The sequence below is a fragment of the Schistocerca cancellata genome, chromosome 7 (assembly GCF_023864275.1).
Source record: "Schistocerca cancellata isolate TAMUIC-IGC-003103 chromosome 7, iqSchCanc2.1, whole genome shotgun sequence".
In the NCBI taxonomy this organism is placed as follows: Eukaryota; Metazoa; Arthropoda; class Insecta; order Orthoptera; family Acrididae; genus Schistocerca; species Schistocerca cancellata.
Window position 1 is genome coordinate 275581226 of NC_064632.1, and position 17437 is coordinate 275598662.

The 17437-nt window shown below is 45.5% G+C and overlaps 1 pseudogene; it reads left to right on the plus strand.

Moving 5' to 3' along the window:
* The first annotated feature begins 2966 nt into the window (after positions 1–2966).
* LOC126093358 (5S ribosomal RNA) lies at positions 2967–3084 on the plus strand (annotated as a pseudogene).
* The last annotated feature ends 14353 nt before the right edge of the window (positions 3085–17437 follow it).

The window sequence follows — 17437 nt, forward strand, 5'->3', positions numbered from 1 at the left end:
GGCTGCCACCCCTCATTAGAAATATCGGACGTCGTAGCCTGGGCAGACTGGTAGAACAGAGTGTCATACCTACCGATTTGGGATCAAATTCAAATATTAATTTCGCAGCTACATCTCAAATCGAAATTCTGAAACGCGCTTAATTCATTCAAATACTGGAACTAACGTCATATCTGAATTATTACAGTACTGAAACAATAATCAGAACTTGAAAAGCCATGTTGAGAAAAAAAGACTACATGAAATAGTAATTTTGTCTTCACGACTGTCCACAATGACCTTCGTGATCAAGTACCTTGAACTATTAAAAACAGGAACGATAAATGGAATGTACATAGAACGTGATCATTACCGAGAAGGAGAGGTACTACGTTAAAGTTACCGCTATATGTTTAATACTTAATCTAAATTTGAACCGTTCTCAGTGATCTACGTAAAGAAGTCCGCCCCTGGCAGCTGAGTGGTCAGCGCGACAAAATATCAATCCTAAGGGCCCGGGTTCGATTCCCGGCTGGGTCGGAGATTTTCTCCACTCGGGGACTGGGTGTTGTGTTGTCATAATCATCATAATTTCATCCCCATCGATGCGCAAGTCGCCGAAGTGGAGTCAAGATCGAAAGACTTGCACCCGACGAACGGTATACCTGACGGGAGGCCCTAGTCACACGACATTTATTTATTTACGTAAAGAAGTCTGGAGGTAGAACCTGTTGGAGATACGTGTCACGTTTCGCACAAAAAAAACGGAGAAAAAAGTCGCTTGTAAGGGGCGTTTTGAGAAAGATGTTTTTAGTAATTTCTAGTTATGTTAAAGTGTTCCACAATGATAGCGCCCACTTTGAAATTTTAACATGTTTGATACGTACGTGGAGAAAAAAAACAACTAATAAACAATGACGATTACTGTCACTAACGGCTCTTTCTTAATTTATCACAATTAAAATCAGAAAATCATCAATGCAAATTTTTGTAAATGCAACTGCGAACCTGGAGATACTGATTACGTAGCTTGGACTTCCACGGTACAATCAAGAAAACAAAGCTAAGTGTCTCATGTTCGATCACTTTCTTGGACGGAAACAGAGTTCGTAGGCAGTTTCAACTGGAAGTGTTCCATTACGAAGCTGCACTGAAGTCAAGTCAGGGTGACTGAACATGAGAATTCAACCGAGTATTCGGCGGTAGGTCACCAGCCCCTTCCTGAGAGCACCTGAAATTTCGGAAGACGTTGAGTTGCTCAAGAAAAAAAATTCTTTACGTAACACACGGGATCATCAGTAAATAAAGTTTATTATTGTCAAGTTAATGTTCTGCCTAATGATGTTTTCCTCTGAGACAAGGGAGCTTAAACTACGAGGGCTATTCGGAAAGTAAGGAACGATAGATCGCGAAATGGAAACCACAGTGAAAATCAAAACTATTTTATTTGCGCTGGTAGCTACATCTCCCAGCTACTTCTGTACACAGTCACCGCTCAGATTTAGACGTCTGTCGTAGCGTTGTACCTACTTTTCAATTCCCTCGTTATAGAAGCCAGCTGCCAGTGCTTTCCGCCAATTTTCTACTCTGGACTGCAGCTCCTTGTCTGTGTCAAAATATTGTCTTCATATCCAGCGGTTCATTTGAGCAAAATGAACCTCAGGAGTAGCCAATTTCGGGTTGTATTCTGGGTGATCAAATACTTCCCATTGAAAACGCTGCAGGAGCATCTTCATTGCCCCTGCAGAGTGCGCCCGACAATTATTGTCGTGTAGAATGAACCTCATGACAGTTGTGTTACGTGGATTGCATAGCTTCAGGCGAAATCTTTCGCCACGCCCTCATACTTGGTGGGAGACGCTAATTTACAGCCATCTTTATGTTCTCCCTATGAGGTCAGAACTGAAAAGAGCGACATGATGCGATAGACGGGCATACTAGACACAGTGCCCAACGCATCCGTGCAAAGCTTCATCAGATTTTCATTGTATTCTCCATTTCGTGACCGATCGTTCCTTACTTCCCTAATAACCCTCGAATATCAGAGCAGGCGCACCTCAAAACAGAATCGAATCATTGTATTGTAGACAGAAACCAGTTCACATGTCCATCTGACACAGACTACTCTACGGTCTCCCTAATAATTGCAGTAGAGTACCATTATGCAACTTCATTGATCGAACCAGCAGCAATGCTCAGAGACACGCGCAGTATCAGTGCAATAAAACAGCTCTACGACTTCTATGCGATGCATCAAATCGGCAGTCCTACAGCCCAAGCTATTGTTCATCACAAAATGGCTGCCATACGGAACTCTTGCGTCACTTCCGAAAAAGCGAACCACTGACCTTACCCACGCCCACTGCCCACTGTTCACCTCCATCTGCGTTCCTGGCCTCCTGTTCCCTGCAGACTGCTCTTCTTGGCTTCTGACGTCACAAATCAACGTCACAATGTGGCTAACAAGTACAATGTAGATTATTTAATTGTTCTTAATTCATCAATATACTCCATAACCCCTGGCATTCCGTGTACGCCAATGAAACTAATGAAACAAGAAAATTAAGCTTAACTAGTTGATTCTACAATGATTTGTAATCGAGATACATGCTCTTAAACATTGCTCCTGATTTGCATATTTCACAACAGAAAAGAAATTTTCGTAAATAACAGGATATTCTAAGTGTTCATTGTTGCTCAGAAAGGAACTTATCCCATCCTACAGGTTTTGTGTTATTCTTTATCATATTCTCCTGGTTTGCATATTTAATTCTACCGTATCTAAGTAAACATGAGCCATCTGCATCTTATGATCTAGATCCTATGATCTCGGTCGTGTTACTGTGACCTCAAAGTGGCATAAAGATTTGCGTCTGTTTCTATCTTTCCTCTAAGTGTCTATAAACTAATTAAACCTACTATCTGCGTAGCTCGTGTTATCGTATCCGTATTGGGATCACATTTAACGACCGTGTAACTACATCCATGCCCACGGCCTTGCCGCAGTGGTAACACCGGTTCCCGTCAAATCACCGAAGTTAAGCGCTGTCGGGCTGGGCTAGCACTTGGATGGGTGACCATCCAGTCTGCCGAGCGCTGTTGGCAAGCGGGGTGCACTCAGCCCTTATGAGGCAAACTGAGCAGCTACTTGATTTAGAAGTAGCGGCTCCGGTCTCGGAAACCGACATACGGCCGGGAGAGCGGTGTTCTAACTCTATGCCCCTCCGTATCTGCATCCGGTGACGCCTGTGGGCTGAGGATGATTCGGCGGCCGGTCGGTACCGCTGGCTCCGCCAGGGCCTGTGGACGCAGTTTACGTTGTTTTTTTTTTACGTAGCTTTATCGATTGCCCTTAATAACAGCTGATCAACGACATGTCGTTTATCACCGTCAGATTGATATTAATGAATATATAAAAGTTATAAGTGCCAGCGCACTTCATACAGCATAACTTCTAACGTACGAGGGCGTGATGAAAATTAATAACTCCGAACTTTTTATGCAAAAACTCTTAAAGATTTTTAAATAAAAAATTATTAATATTCTATATCTTTATCCTTCATGTCTACATACTTATTTACAAATAGTCGCCCTGGCGGCGAACACATCCCACCAACGAGAGACCAGTTTGTCGATACCTTCACAGCAAAATTTGTTCACGGGACGAAATCTCATTTCCGCACGCACCGCTTCATCACCATGAAACAGAAGTGGTCGAAGGTGTTCTTCAAGTTTCGCAAGCAGATGAAACTCGGTTGGGGCCAACTGGGACTGCATGGAGGTCGATCGATGACCAGTGAAACCATTGTGTCAGATTGTAGCGGCGCTCGTGTGTGACCTGGCATTGTTATGCTGGTGGAGAAGGTGTTTCATGTGTGGACCAACTCGTTGAGCTTGAAACTCGATTACAGCACGCTGTTTCTTACACGGACCGACATAGTTACGTTACGCACACCCACGTTACACGCTACAATGCAAAACCCTCAAGCGGATGAGAACTGAAAATATGCAGACATGAAGAATAAAGATTTAGAATGTTAATAACGTTTGTTTTGTTTAAAAAGCTTTAAGAGCTGCCACATAAGAAATGCGAAGATATTACTTTCCAGCATGTCCTCGTAATTGATCCAGGGCGAAGGCTTTATCGTCAGTAGTTCTGTCCTTTCACTCTCTTCATGTTGGTATATTTTCCTACCACTGAAAGGAAGCCTTTTCCTGTCTGCAGAATACTGGGCTCGTACGTTTTTCCCTGATGTCGTTCCCCTGTTACCTCTACCTTCCGGCCGCAGCTACACGTGGTCGTCAGGTCTCTCAGGCTAGGTTTCTACTTCCAGAAATTCATAAGTTCTGTGCGGGAAATGGCCACGTCGAAATTGATCAAATGACAAGCAATTTAAATCAATAACGCCTACAATGACTATCTGGATGCTTTATGTCATGTGTCGACAGAAGTGCCGACACAGTGTTATTTAGAAGGGCCGAATAGGCACGCTATCAGCTCACCCAGAATATCGTGAAGTCTGAAACAGGATGCTCAATGAATGCTAATAAGAAAAGTACGTTGCTTTTGGAATACTTAACTTTAATCCATCCTTTTTGGTATACATCGTTTATGGTGAATACAAGTAAGACTCTCTCCAGATATGGTTAACTGCGCCTTGCTAGGTCGTAGCTATGGACTTAGCTGAAGGCTATTCTAACTGTCTCTCGGCAAATGAGAGGAAGGCTTCGTACGTCTAGTCGCTAGCAATGTCGTCCGTACAACTGGGGCGAGTGCTAGTCCGCCTCTCTAGACCTGCCATGTGGTGGCGCTAGGTCTGCAAGTACTGACGGTGGCGACACGCGGGTCCAACATGTACTAATGGACCGCGGCCGATTTAAGCTACCACCTAGCAAGTGTGGTGTCTGGCGGTGACACCACACTTTACTGGTCTTAAAAATGATTTCAGAAAAAGAGACCGGTGTAAAATGAGATAGCATACTAATCCAGCTGTTTTAGATGGATCAGACGGCAGATGTCAAAATAAAAGATAGTTACGCATACCTTCCCCATTGCTCTACGACATACACAATGAAGAAGCAATTACCCAATATAAATATAGGTGGATAAAATATAAAAACGCTTATATAAGCATATGGTAAACATAAGCTACAAAGAAACTGGTATAAGCATGCGTATTCACATGCACAGACATGTAAACAGGCTGAACATGGCGCTCCGGTCAGCAATGCCTATATAAGACAACAAGTGTCTGGCGCAGTTGATAGATCGGTCACTGCTGCTACAATGGCAGGTTATCTAGTGAGTTTGGACGTGGTGTTATAGTAGGCGCACGAGCAATGGAACACAGTATCTCCAAGACAGCGATGACTTGGGTATTTTCCAGTACGACCATTTCACGAGTGTAACATAACTATCAGGAATCCGGTAAAATATCAAACTCGAACATCGCCGATGCTGGAAAAAGATCCTGAAGAACGGGACCAACGACCACTGAAGAGAGTTGTTCAACGTGACAGAAGTGCAATCCTTCAGCAAATTGTTGGAGATTTCAATGCTGGGCCATCAACAAGTGTCAGCGTGCGAACCATTCAACGAAACATTTGTGATTTCGGAGCAGAATGTCCACACATGTACCATTAATGACTACACGACACAAAATTTTACGCCTCGTATGGGCCCGTCAACTGTTACATCTGACTGTTAATGACTGGAAATATGTTGCGTGGTCGGACAAGTCTCTTTTCAAATTGTATCGAGCGGATGGACGTGTACGGGTATGGAGACAACCTCGTGAATCCACGGACTCTGCATGTCAGCAGGGGTCTGTTGAAGCTGGTGGAGGCTGTGTAATGATGTGGGACGTGTGCAGTAGGAGTGGTATGGGATCCTTGATGCGTCTAGATACGACTCTGACAGGTGACACGTACGTAAGCACCTGTCTGATCACCTGCATCCTCTCATGTCCATTGTGCACTCCGATGGACTTGCGCAATTCCAGTAGGAGAATGCGACACTCCACAATTCTAGAATTGCTACAGAGTGGCTGCAGGAACGCTCTCCTGAGTTCAAACGCTTCCGCTGGCCACGAAACTCCTCAGACGATTATTTTTGAGCATATGTGGGATGCCTTGCAGCCTGCTGCTCAGAAGAGATCTCCATCCCCTCGTACTCTTACAAATTTATGGACAACCCTGCAGGTTTCATAGGTCAGTTACCTCTATCACTACTTCAGACATTAGTCGAGTCCATGCCACGTCGTGTTACGGCATTTCTGCTTGCTCGCGGTTGTTCTACATGATATTAGGCGGGTGTAGCAGTGATTCAGTGATGGCGGAATCTCAATACTGTCGCCAAAAGGCTATAGAAGACAGGAAAATACCGAGAGACATACTACGAAAATAAGTAATAAGAAACGAAAATCTTTGTATGTGTTACAGTTCCAGTAGCAGCAAATCTACGTCCGGGTGGAGAGAATCTAAAGCAAGTCACAGCCTTACGTATCGGGCAAATTCAAAAAGCAAGAACAGATTTCAGTTGTTTTTACAAAATATAAAAGGAATGTTCAAAGTTTTGACACAGCTGCGCAGTTGTTTGTTTGTATCAACATGGCGACTACAACATAGGTGAAATCATTTTGTGTGTTGTAATTTGCACAAGTAGAGCGTCCATTCCACCGTATTCAGCAGGAGGTCGCCTCCGTAGAAACACACTTATGACTGTTGTTGTTGTTGTTGTTGTTGTTGTCTTCAGTCATGAGACTGGTTTGATGCAGCTCTCCATGCTACTCTATCCTGTGCAAGCTTCTTCACCTCCCAGTACTTACTGCAACCTACATCGTTCTGAATCTCTTTAGTGTATTCATCTCTTGGTCTCCCTCTACGATTTTTATCCTCCACGCTGCCCTCCAATGCTAAATTTGTGATCCCATGATGCCTCAGAACATGTCCTGCCAACCGATCCCTTCTTCTGCTCAAGTTGTGCAACAAACTCCTCTTCTCCCCAATTCTATTCAATACCTCCTCATTAGTTATGTGGTCTCCCCATCTAATCATCAGCATTTTTCTGTAGCACCACATTTCCAAAGCGTCTATTCTCTTCTTGTCCAAACTATTTATCGTCCATGTTTTACTTCCATACATGGCTACACTCCATACAAATACTTTCGGAAAAGACTTCCGGACACTTAAATCTATACTCGATGTTAACAAATTCCTCTTTCCTTGCCATTGCCAGTCTACATTTTATATCCTCTCTACCTCGACCATCATCAGTTATTTTTCTCCCTGAACAGCAAAACTCCTTTTCTACTTTAAGTGTCTCATTTCCTAATCTAATTCCCTCAGCATCACCCAACTTCATTCGCCTACATTCCATTATCCTCGTATTGCTTTTGTTTATGTTCAACTTATATCCTCCTTTCAAAACACTGTCCATTCCGTTCAACTGCTCTTCCAAGTCATTTGCTGTCTCTGACAGAATTACAATGTTATCGGCGAACCTCAACGTTTTTATTTCTTCTCCATGGACTTTAATACCTACTCCGAATTTTTCTTTTGTTTCCTTTACTGCTTGCTCAATATACAGATTGAATAACATCGGGGAGAGGCTACAACCCTGTATCACTCCCTTCCCAACCACTGCTTCGCTTTCATGTCCCTTCACTCTTATAACTGCCATCTGGTTTCTGTACAAATTGTAAATAGCCTTTCACTCCCTGTATTTTACCCCTGCCACCTTCAGAAGTCGAAAGAGAGTATTCCAGTCAACATTGTCAAAAGTTTTCTTTAAGTCTACAAATGCTAGAAATGTAGTTTTGCCTTTCCTGAATCTATTTAAGATAAGTCGTAGGGTCAGTATTGCCTCACGAGTTCTAATACTTCTGCGGAATCCAATCTGATCTTCGCCGAGGTCGGATTCTACCAGTTTTTCCATTCGTCTGTAAAGAATTCGCGTTAGTATTTTGCAGTTGTGACTTATTAAACTGATAGTACGGTAATTTTCACATCTGTCAGCACATGCTTTCTTTGAGATTGGAATTATTATATTCTTCTTTATGTCTGAGGGTGTTTCGCCTGCCTGTCTCATACATCTTGCTCACCAGATGGTAGAGTTTTGTCAGGACTGGCTCTCCCAAGGCCGTCAGTATTTCCAATGGAATGTTGTCTACTCCCAGGGCCTTGTTTCGAGTTAGGTCTTTCAGTGCTCTGTCAAACTCTTCACGCAGTATCGTATCTCCCATTTCATCTTCATCTACATCCTCTTCCATTTCCATAATATTGTCCTCAAGTACATCGTCCTTGTATAGACCCAATATATATTCCTTCCACCTTTCTGCTTTCCATTCTTTGCTTACAACTGGGTTTCCATCTGAGCTCTTGATATTCATACAAGTGGCTCTCTTTTCCCTAAAGGCCTCTTTAATTTTCCTGTAGGTAGTATCTATCTTACCCCTAGTAAGATAAGCCTCTACATCCTTACATTTGTCCTCTAGCCATCCCTGCTTAGCCATTATGCACTTCCTGTCGATCTCATTTTTGAAACGTTTGTATTCCGTTTTGCCTGCTTCATTTACTGCGTTTCTATATTTTCTTCTTTCATCAATTAAATTCAATATCTCTTCTGTTACCCAAGGATTTCTACTAGCCCTCGTCTTTTTCCTATTTGATCCTCTGCTGCCTTCACTACTTCATCCCTTAGAGCTACCCATTCTTTTTCTACTGCATGTCTCTCCCCCATTCCTGTCAATTGTTCCCTTATGCTCTCCCTGAAGCTCTGTACAACCTCTGGTTTAGTCAGTTTATTCAGGACCCATCTCCTTAAATTCCCACCTTTTTGCTTTCTTCAGTTTTAATCCACAGTTCATAACCAATAGTTTGTGGTCAGAGTCCACATTTGCCCCTGGAAATGTCTTACACTTTAAAACCTGGTTCCTAAATCTCTGTCTTAACATTATATAATCTATCTGATACCTTTTAGTATCTCCAGGATTCTTCCATGTCTACAACCTTCTTTTATGATTCTTGAACCAAGTGTTAGCTATGATTAAGTTATGCTCTGTGCAAAATTCTACTAGACGGCTTCCTCTTTCATTTCTCTCCCCCAATTCATATTCACCCACTATGTTTCCTTATCTCCCTTTTTCTAGTCTCGAATTCCAGTCACCCATGACTATAAATTTTCGTCTCCCTTCACTACCTGGATAATTTCTTTTACCTCATCATACATTTCATCAATTTCTTCATCACCTGCAGAGTCAGTTGGCGTATAAACTTGTACTACTGTAGTAGGCATGGCCTTCGTGTCTATCTTGGCCTCAATAATGCGTTCATTATGCTGTTGGTAGTAGCTTACCCGCACTCCTATTTTTTTAATTCATTATTAAACCTACTCCTGCATTACCCCTATTTGATTTTGTATTTATAACTCTGTATTCACCTGACCAAAAGTCTTGTCCCTCCTGCCACCGAACTTCACTAATTCCCACTATATCTAACTTCAGCCTATCCATTTCCGTTTTTAAATTTTCTAACCTACCTGCCCGATTGAGGGATCTGACATTCCAAGCTCCGATCCGTAGAACGCCAGTTTTCTTTCTCCTGATAACGACGTACTCTTGAGTAGTCCCCGCCCGGAGATCCGAATGGGGGACTATTTTACCTCCGGAATATGTTACCCAAGAGGCCGCCATCATCATTTAACCATACAGTAAAGCTGCATGCCCTCGGGAAAAATTATGGCTGTAGTTTCCCCTTGCTTTCAGCCGTTCGCATACCAGTACAGCAAGGCCGTTTGGGTTAGTGTTGCAAGGCCAGATCAGTCAATCATCCAGACTGTTGCCCCTGCAACTACTGAAAAGGCTGCTGCCCCTCTTGAGGAACCACACGTTTGTGTGGCCTCTCAACAGATACCACCCCCCCCCCCCCCCCGTTGTGGTTGCACCTACGGTACAGACATCTGTATCGCTGAGGCACACAAGCCTCCCCACCAACGGCAAGGTCCATGGTTCATGGGGGTAGGTTCATGAGTAGCACAAGAAATTATTCGAGGCTCGTTCGCCCAGGATGGAATGGCGACGATGAAAATTTGTGCCGGATCGGCCCACGAACCCGGATTTCCCGCTTATCAAGAGCGGTCGCCTTACCGTCAGGCTATCCGAGCATGACTTGCGACGATACCCAAGCTTTCATATGTCGTCGAGCGTGTGTGCACAACCTGTACTCGTACATCCATTATGTATATTCCGGTACAAGGAGACATTTTACTTGGAAGTCGCTTGCCCGATGTCGGCGGATAAATACGATATTTCAGTGCTTGTGTTATTCCGAATTACGATACAATGTACGTTCGGACACATGTGTATGTATCCATTTCCAAAGGAACGTTACATCGTAATTCGCAACAACACAAGCACTGCAATAATGCATTTACGAGTATTCTCCCAATAAAACGAAGTCGATCAGTCGCCTTTCCTATTACCGTTCCTACATACTCGTTCTATTTCGTATCGCTTTGCCACGTTACACCTAGGTATTACACTACTGGCCATTAAAATAGCTACACCACAAAGATGACATGCTACAGACGCGGAATTTAAACGACAGGAAGAAGATGCTGTGATATGCAAATGATAAGCTTTTCAGAGCATTCACACAAGTTTGGCGCCGGTGGCGACACCTACAACGTGCTGACACGAGGGAAGTTTCCAACCAATTTCTCATACACAAACAGCAGTGGACCGGCGTTGCCTGGTGAAACGTTGTTGTGGTGCCTCGTGGAAGGAGGAGAAATACGTACCATCACGTTTCCGACTTTGATAAATATCGGATTGTAGCCAGCGCGATTGCGGTTTATCGTATCGCGACATTGCTGCTCTCGTTGGTAGAGATCCAATAACTGTTAGCAGAATATGGAATCGGTGGGTTCAGGAGGATAATACGCAACGCCGTGCTCCTCCCAACGCCCTCTTATCACTAGCAGTCGAGATGCGAGGCATCTTATCCGCACGGCTGTAACGGATCGTGCAGCCACGTCTCGATCCCTGAGTCAACAGATGGGGACGTTTGCAAGACAACGACCATCTCCACGAACAGTTCGACGACGTTTGCAGCAGCATGGACTATCAGCTCGGAGACTACGGCTGCGGTTACCCTTGACGCTGCATCACAGACAGGAGCGCCTGCGATGGTGTACTCAACGGCGAACCTAGGTGCACGAATGGCAAAACCTCATTTCTTTCGGATGAAACCAGGTTCCTTTTGCAGCATCATGATGGTCGCATCCGTGTTTGGCGACACCGCGGTGAACGCACATTGGAAGCGTGTATTCGTCATCGCCATACTGCCGTATCACCCGGCGCGATTGTATGGGGTGCCATTGGTTACACGTCTCGGTCATCTCTTGTCCGCATTGACGGCTCTTTGAACAGTGGACGTTACATTTCAGATATGTTACGACCCGTGGCTGTACCCCTCATTCGATCCCTGCGAAACCCTACATTTCAGCAGGATAATGCACGACCGCATGTTGCAGGTCCTGTACGGGCCTTTGTGGATAAAGAAAATGTTCGATTGCTACCCTGGCCAGCACATTCTCCAGATCTCTCACCAATTGAAAACGTCTGGTCAATGGTGGCCGAGTAACTGGCTAGTCACAATACGCCAGTCACTGCTCTTGATGAACCGTGGTATCGTGTTGAAGCTGCATGGGCAGCTGTACCTATACACGTCACCCAAGCTCTGTTTGACTCAATACCCAGGCGTATCAAGGCCGTTGTTACAGCCAGAGTTGGTTGTTCTGGGTACTGATTTCTCAGGATCTATGCTCCCAAATTGGGTAAAAATATATCACATGTCAGTTCTAGTATATTTGTCCAATGAATAGCCGTTTATCATCTGCATTTCTTCTTGATGCAGCAAGTTCATTCGCCAGTAGTGTAACTCGACGAGAGAGTGTTAAGTAGCGCATCACTAACACTGCATTCGTACGTTACAGGCTTGTTTTTCCTACTCATCGGCGTTAACTTGCATGTTCTTACGCTCATCACACCAAATATCTAAGTCATCGTGAACCGTCCTAGACTCGGTCAACGATTACACGGCAGCTTCATCAGCAAAAGAGTCGCAGACAGCCGCTCACGCTCTCCGTCACACCATTTACGTACCGCCGCTGTTCCCACCCGGTCCGTTGCTCCGCGTGGCTGCGTGTGTCGGCTGTGACGGCGCGCCGGCTACTTGCTATGCGGGCAGCGGACGGCCACCCCCTCCGCCCCCACGGCGGCAATGTCGCTGCGCGCACAAACTGCCTGCCGCCTCCTGCCCGCCGCCTCCCGCTACCTGGCGGGCTACGTGACCGCCGCTCATTACACCGCCCCCCCCCCCCCGCCCCCCACCTGCTGCAGCAGAAGGCTGCCCACATTGCGACCGACCGGGAGCAGACGGCGGTCGCCTTGCTGGTCACGTCGCCGTCGTATTGTGCGGTTCATCCAGATCGTTTACTTTCTGAATTCTATTCCGTCTTTCGCAGTTCCGCTGCGACACGTATTCGCCTCGCGACGTGTGCGATACCGTTTCGCGTCGACGACCCACACTGGCTCCGCCTCAGCGTAACGCGACGGCCCCGCCGTCTGCTTGGAAGGGCTGTCCTCGTCTTCGGCGTTGTGTGTATTAACTCTGGAAAACTTTATGACGACTCTTCCATACTTCCGGTCGGATGGCTGTGCACTAAAACAAAAAGGAAGACACATGGAAGGGAGTAATTTCAGGGCCAGTGGAAATCTATATCAATAGAGAAACAAGTCTAGTTGATTAGGATGTGAATAGGCGGCCTATCAAACATAGTTTATGAAGGCATCAACTCATGAAATTACTTTATCCAAAAACTATGCACTACCAACTGGGCAGCGTCAGCAGAAACACTTCGAACTTTTACCCTCAGCTTAGAGTTCTCTACTGCTAAATATTGTGCTCCAGTGTTGCTGAATAGCCCTTACGAAAATACACACATCCAAAATGTCTTGCGTCGCCATAGTTCCCAGAACTCCTGAAGATAGACATTGATTGTGAATATAGTATCACAGGCACAGCCCCTTTGACTGTTCAGAGATATCACTAAACCCGCCCAAAGATGTAAACAACCATTCATGAGCAGCGCCTATTACTTGGAGCGGGTCCGACAGCCGATCAGTTCCAGTCATTCCACCAGGAAGTAGGTACACGGCTCGTGTTGTCTGTAGTTCAACCATGCGTAGGCGGTCAATACCGCGGTTCGCTGGCGACCGCACTGTTACTTTGTGCCAGGAAGGGCTCTCAACAAAAAAAGCGTCCAGGCGTCTCGGAGTGAACCAAAGCGATGTTGTTCGGACATGGAGGAGATACAGAGAGTGAGGAAATGTCGATGACGTGCCTTGCTCAGGCCGCCCAAGGGCTACTACTGCAGTGGATGGCCGCTATCTACAGATTATGGCTCGGAGGAACACTGACAGCAACGCCATCATGTTGAATAATGCTTTTTGTGCAGCCACAGGACATCTGTTATGACTCAAATTGTGCGCAGCTTCACTGTCGACGTCCATGGCGAGGTCCATCTTTGCAACCACGTCACCATGCAACACGGTACAGATGGACCCAACAAAAAGTCGAATGGACCGCTCAAGATTGCCATCATGTTCTCTTCACGAATGACTGTCGCATATGCCTTCAACCAGACAATCATCGTTGACGTTTTTGGAGGCAACCCGGTCAGACTGAGCGCCTTAGACACGCTGTCCAGCGACTGCAGCAAGGTGGAAGTTTCTTGCTTTTGGGATGGCATTATGTGGGGACGACGTACGCCGCTGGTGTTCACGGAAGGCACCGTATTGGCTGTGCGATACGTGAATGGCATCCTCCGACCGATAGTGCAACCATATCGGCAGCATATTGCAGAGGCACTCGTCTTCATGGACGACAATTCGCACACCCAACGTGCACATCTTGTGAATGGCTTCCTTTAGGATAAAAACATCGCTCGACTCGAGTGGCAAGCATGTTCTCCAGAAATGAACCCTATGGCACATGCCTGGGATATATTGAAAAGGGCTGTTTATGGACAACGTGACCCACCAACGACTCTCAGCGATCTACACCGAATCGCCGTTGAGGAGTGAGACAATCTGGACCAACAGTGCCTTGATGAACTTGTGGATAATATGCCACGACGAATACAGACATTCATCAATGCAAGACGACGTGCTACTGGGTGTTAGAGGTTCCGGTGTGTACAGCAATCTGGACCACCACCTCTGAAGGTCTCGCTGTATAGTGGTACAACATGTCATGTGTGGTTTTCATAAGCAAAAAAAAAGGGCGGAAATGATGTTTGTGTTGATATCTGTTCCAATTTTCTGCTCAGGTTCCGGAACTCTCGGAACCGTGGTGGTGCAAAACGTTTTTCATGTGTGTAATATAGACTCTCGGCTCAATATAACCATCAGAATCATTCCTTGTCGCCTGAGGATTAATCCGCTACACTCGATCACAACACTCCGTCACATAACATCTCTTCTGTCTAGAAGAAAGAAGCCTTGTCGAAAGAATCTTCGGCTTCCCATGCAGGAAGATACTCCCGGATTGCCAACAAACTGAGTGCTACTGGGAAACAGCTTACTGATAGCAACTTCGCCACTGAAGGCAAATTGTCTGAGACCTGGACTAGAAATGCCCTAGCCGGTCGCAGTGGTCTAGCGGTTCTAGGCGCGCAGTCCGGAACCGCGCGGCTACTACGGTCGCAGGTTCGAATCCTGCCTCGGGCATGGATGTGTGTGATGTCCTTAGGTTAGTTAGGTTTAAGTAGTTCTAAGTTCTAGGGGACTGATGACCACAGATGTTAAGTCCCATAGTGCTCAGAGCCATTTAGAAATGCCCTATCTGAACAGCAGCGCGATTACTGATGGTCTTCAAGAGACGCACGGCGTGAGTGGAAGGACAATAAATCGCATCCTAAGCAGTCAGAGTGTGGGTATCAAACTTACACAAATGGGGTAAGCAACTCAGCCAATGCTATAACTTAAAGTACTGAACCTGACCGTTGAGAACAATGTCGAGGAATGGAAACTGTGAGCCTTCCTGGGGGACAGAAACGACTTCCTCATGGCTACACCATCAAGCCCTTACTTGATGAACAGACAGGACATTACCAATCTTAATATATATATAAAGCTGAGATTATAGCAATGTCACCTGTCGGAGGATGACTGCTAGTCAGACACAAGCACGGGTCTTGTGGTATCAGTGAGCATGCTGTCCTTGTGTAGAATCACGAAGGCGCGCGATCTATCTGTTTCTGACATAGGGTAGATTATGACGGGCTGGAGACTGCACGAGCATTTCGAAAATTGCACGAGTTGCCGAATGTTTGAGGAGTGCCGCTGTGAGCGTCTTAAACAGGTGGCAAACCCAATGCGAAACCACGTCCATGTGTCGTGGTGTTGTGTGGCCACCCTTCATTACAGATGTGGGACGTCGTAGCCTGGGCTAACTGGTAAAACAGTGCAGGTGGTGTAATGTGGCTAAAGTATTATCAAACTTTAATGCTCAGCTGAGGACAAGTGTGTCTCAACATACAGTGCACCAGACTTTCCTAACGATCGGCATCCGCAGCCGGCGATCGATGCATCGTCAACCACGGCTGAAATACAGGTAGGCGGTAGGCACGTGACCATCAGCACTTGACGTTGGCACAGTGACAATATCCTCTTCGTCATGCCGATGGGAGGCTCCTTGATACCTGCACAGTGGCGGCTCCATTATGTTTGGGAAACATTCACTTGGGCAACCCTGGGGTCCAGTGGAGATCGTGCAAGGCACCATAACAGCCAAGGAATATCTGGCACTGGCTGCAGATCACGTACACCCCTTCATAACGATCATGTTCCCCGACAGAAGTGGCATTTTTCAACAAGATAATCCGCCATGTGACGAGGCCAGGAGTGTGATGGAGTGGATCGAGGAATACAGTGGCGAGTTCCAGTTAATGTGCTGACCCCCTGACTCGACAGATTGAAAGTGGTTCTAGAGCTAATCGCCCCCTCCCAGGGATTTACGGGAATTATGTGACTTGTGTGCGCACCTGTTGTATCAACTCGCTCCAGCAACCTCCCAAGGCTTCACTGATATCATGCCACGAAGCGTCGCTGCTGTTATCCGTGCAAAAGGTGAGTACCGGCAATGGTAGGTGGTCATTATATTCTGGCTGTTCACTGTATGTATGTATATCCAGGAACTCCTCCAAGGCCTTCGATCATAGTGGACCATATTTGGCACACTGTTGTCCAAAGAGGACCAGCACAGAGTGGTTTATAAGACACTAGCTCTAATATCTACAGACATACAGACATACGAGATTTGTAAGTCCTAGCCATGTAGGTTGCCATATACGCTAGGTGAGTTGTGTGGTAATAGTGTCGATCAGGCAACCTGCCTAACCTCGTCCTTCTGAAGACAACAATGTACAGTTTCCGAGGTGTTGACCAGCAATACACCACAGCATGTGCGCTACATGCAGGGGGGAGATTGAAAATCATTAAACACACTGAGTGTACCCGATGTCGTGATGTCTCCAGCCTCTTGGGGCAGATGTGGGTAATTTACAAGTTGTGTAATCTATCGAATACATCAGCTCTGGTCAATATATATCGATCGCATGACTCTCGTGGCATCAAATATGGATACCGTTTACTGTGGTTACTAGAGTGATGTCAAAATACATCCGTTTACTAAGTTAACTTTAATCATAAAGGAAACTATTAATTTCACTTCTTTTACTAGTAACTGAAATGGGAAATCAGCTTCGACTCCTTTCTTAAGAAGTTTTGCATGTCTTCCTCCATTACAATTGACACAATTCCTGAAATAGTCATATGGCATCAGTCTATGTTCCCATCAGAAATCCAAACAAGGTTGCTCACCACAAAGTCGAGGAATTAAGTTTCGCCAGGTGCATATACATTTACATGAATAAGCTGCAAATCACATTAAAGTGCCTGGCAGAGGGTTAATCGAACAACCTTTATAATTCTCTATTATTCCGTATATCTTTCCGTAAGACCTCTGATTTACCTTATTTTATCATTGTGATCGTTTCTCTCCATGTGGGTCGGCGTCAAAAAAATATTTTCGTATTCGGAGGAGAAAACTGGTGATTTGAATTTCATGACAAGATTCCTCCGCAACGAGAAACGCCTTTATTTTATTGATGTCCATCCCAAGTCCTGTATCATTCTAGTGACACTCTCTCCCCTGTTTTGCGATAATACAAAACGTGCTGCCCTTCTTTGAACTTTTTAGATGTACTCCGATAATTCTATCTGGTAAGGATCCCACACCGTTCAGCGGTATTCTAAAAGAGGACGGACAGGCGTAGTGTAGGCAGTCTACTTAGTGGATCTGTTACATGTTCTGAGTGTCCTGCCAATAAAAC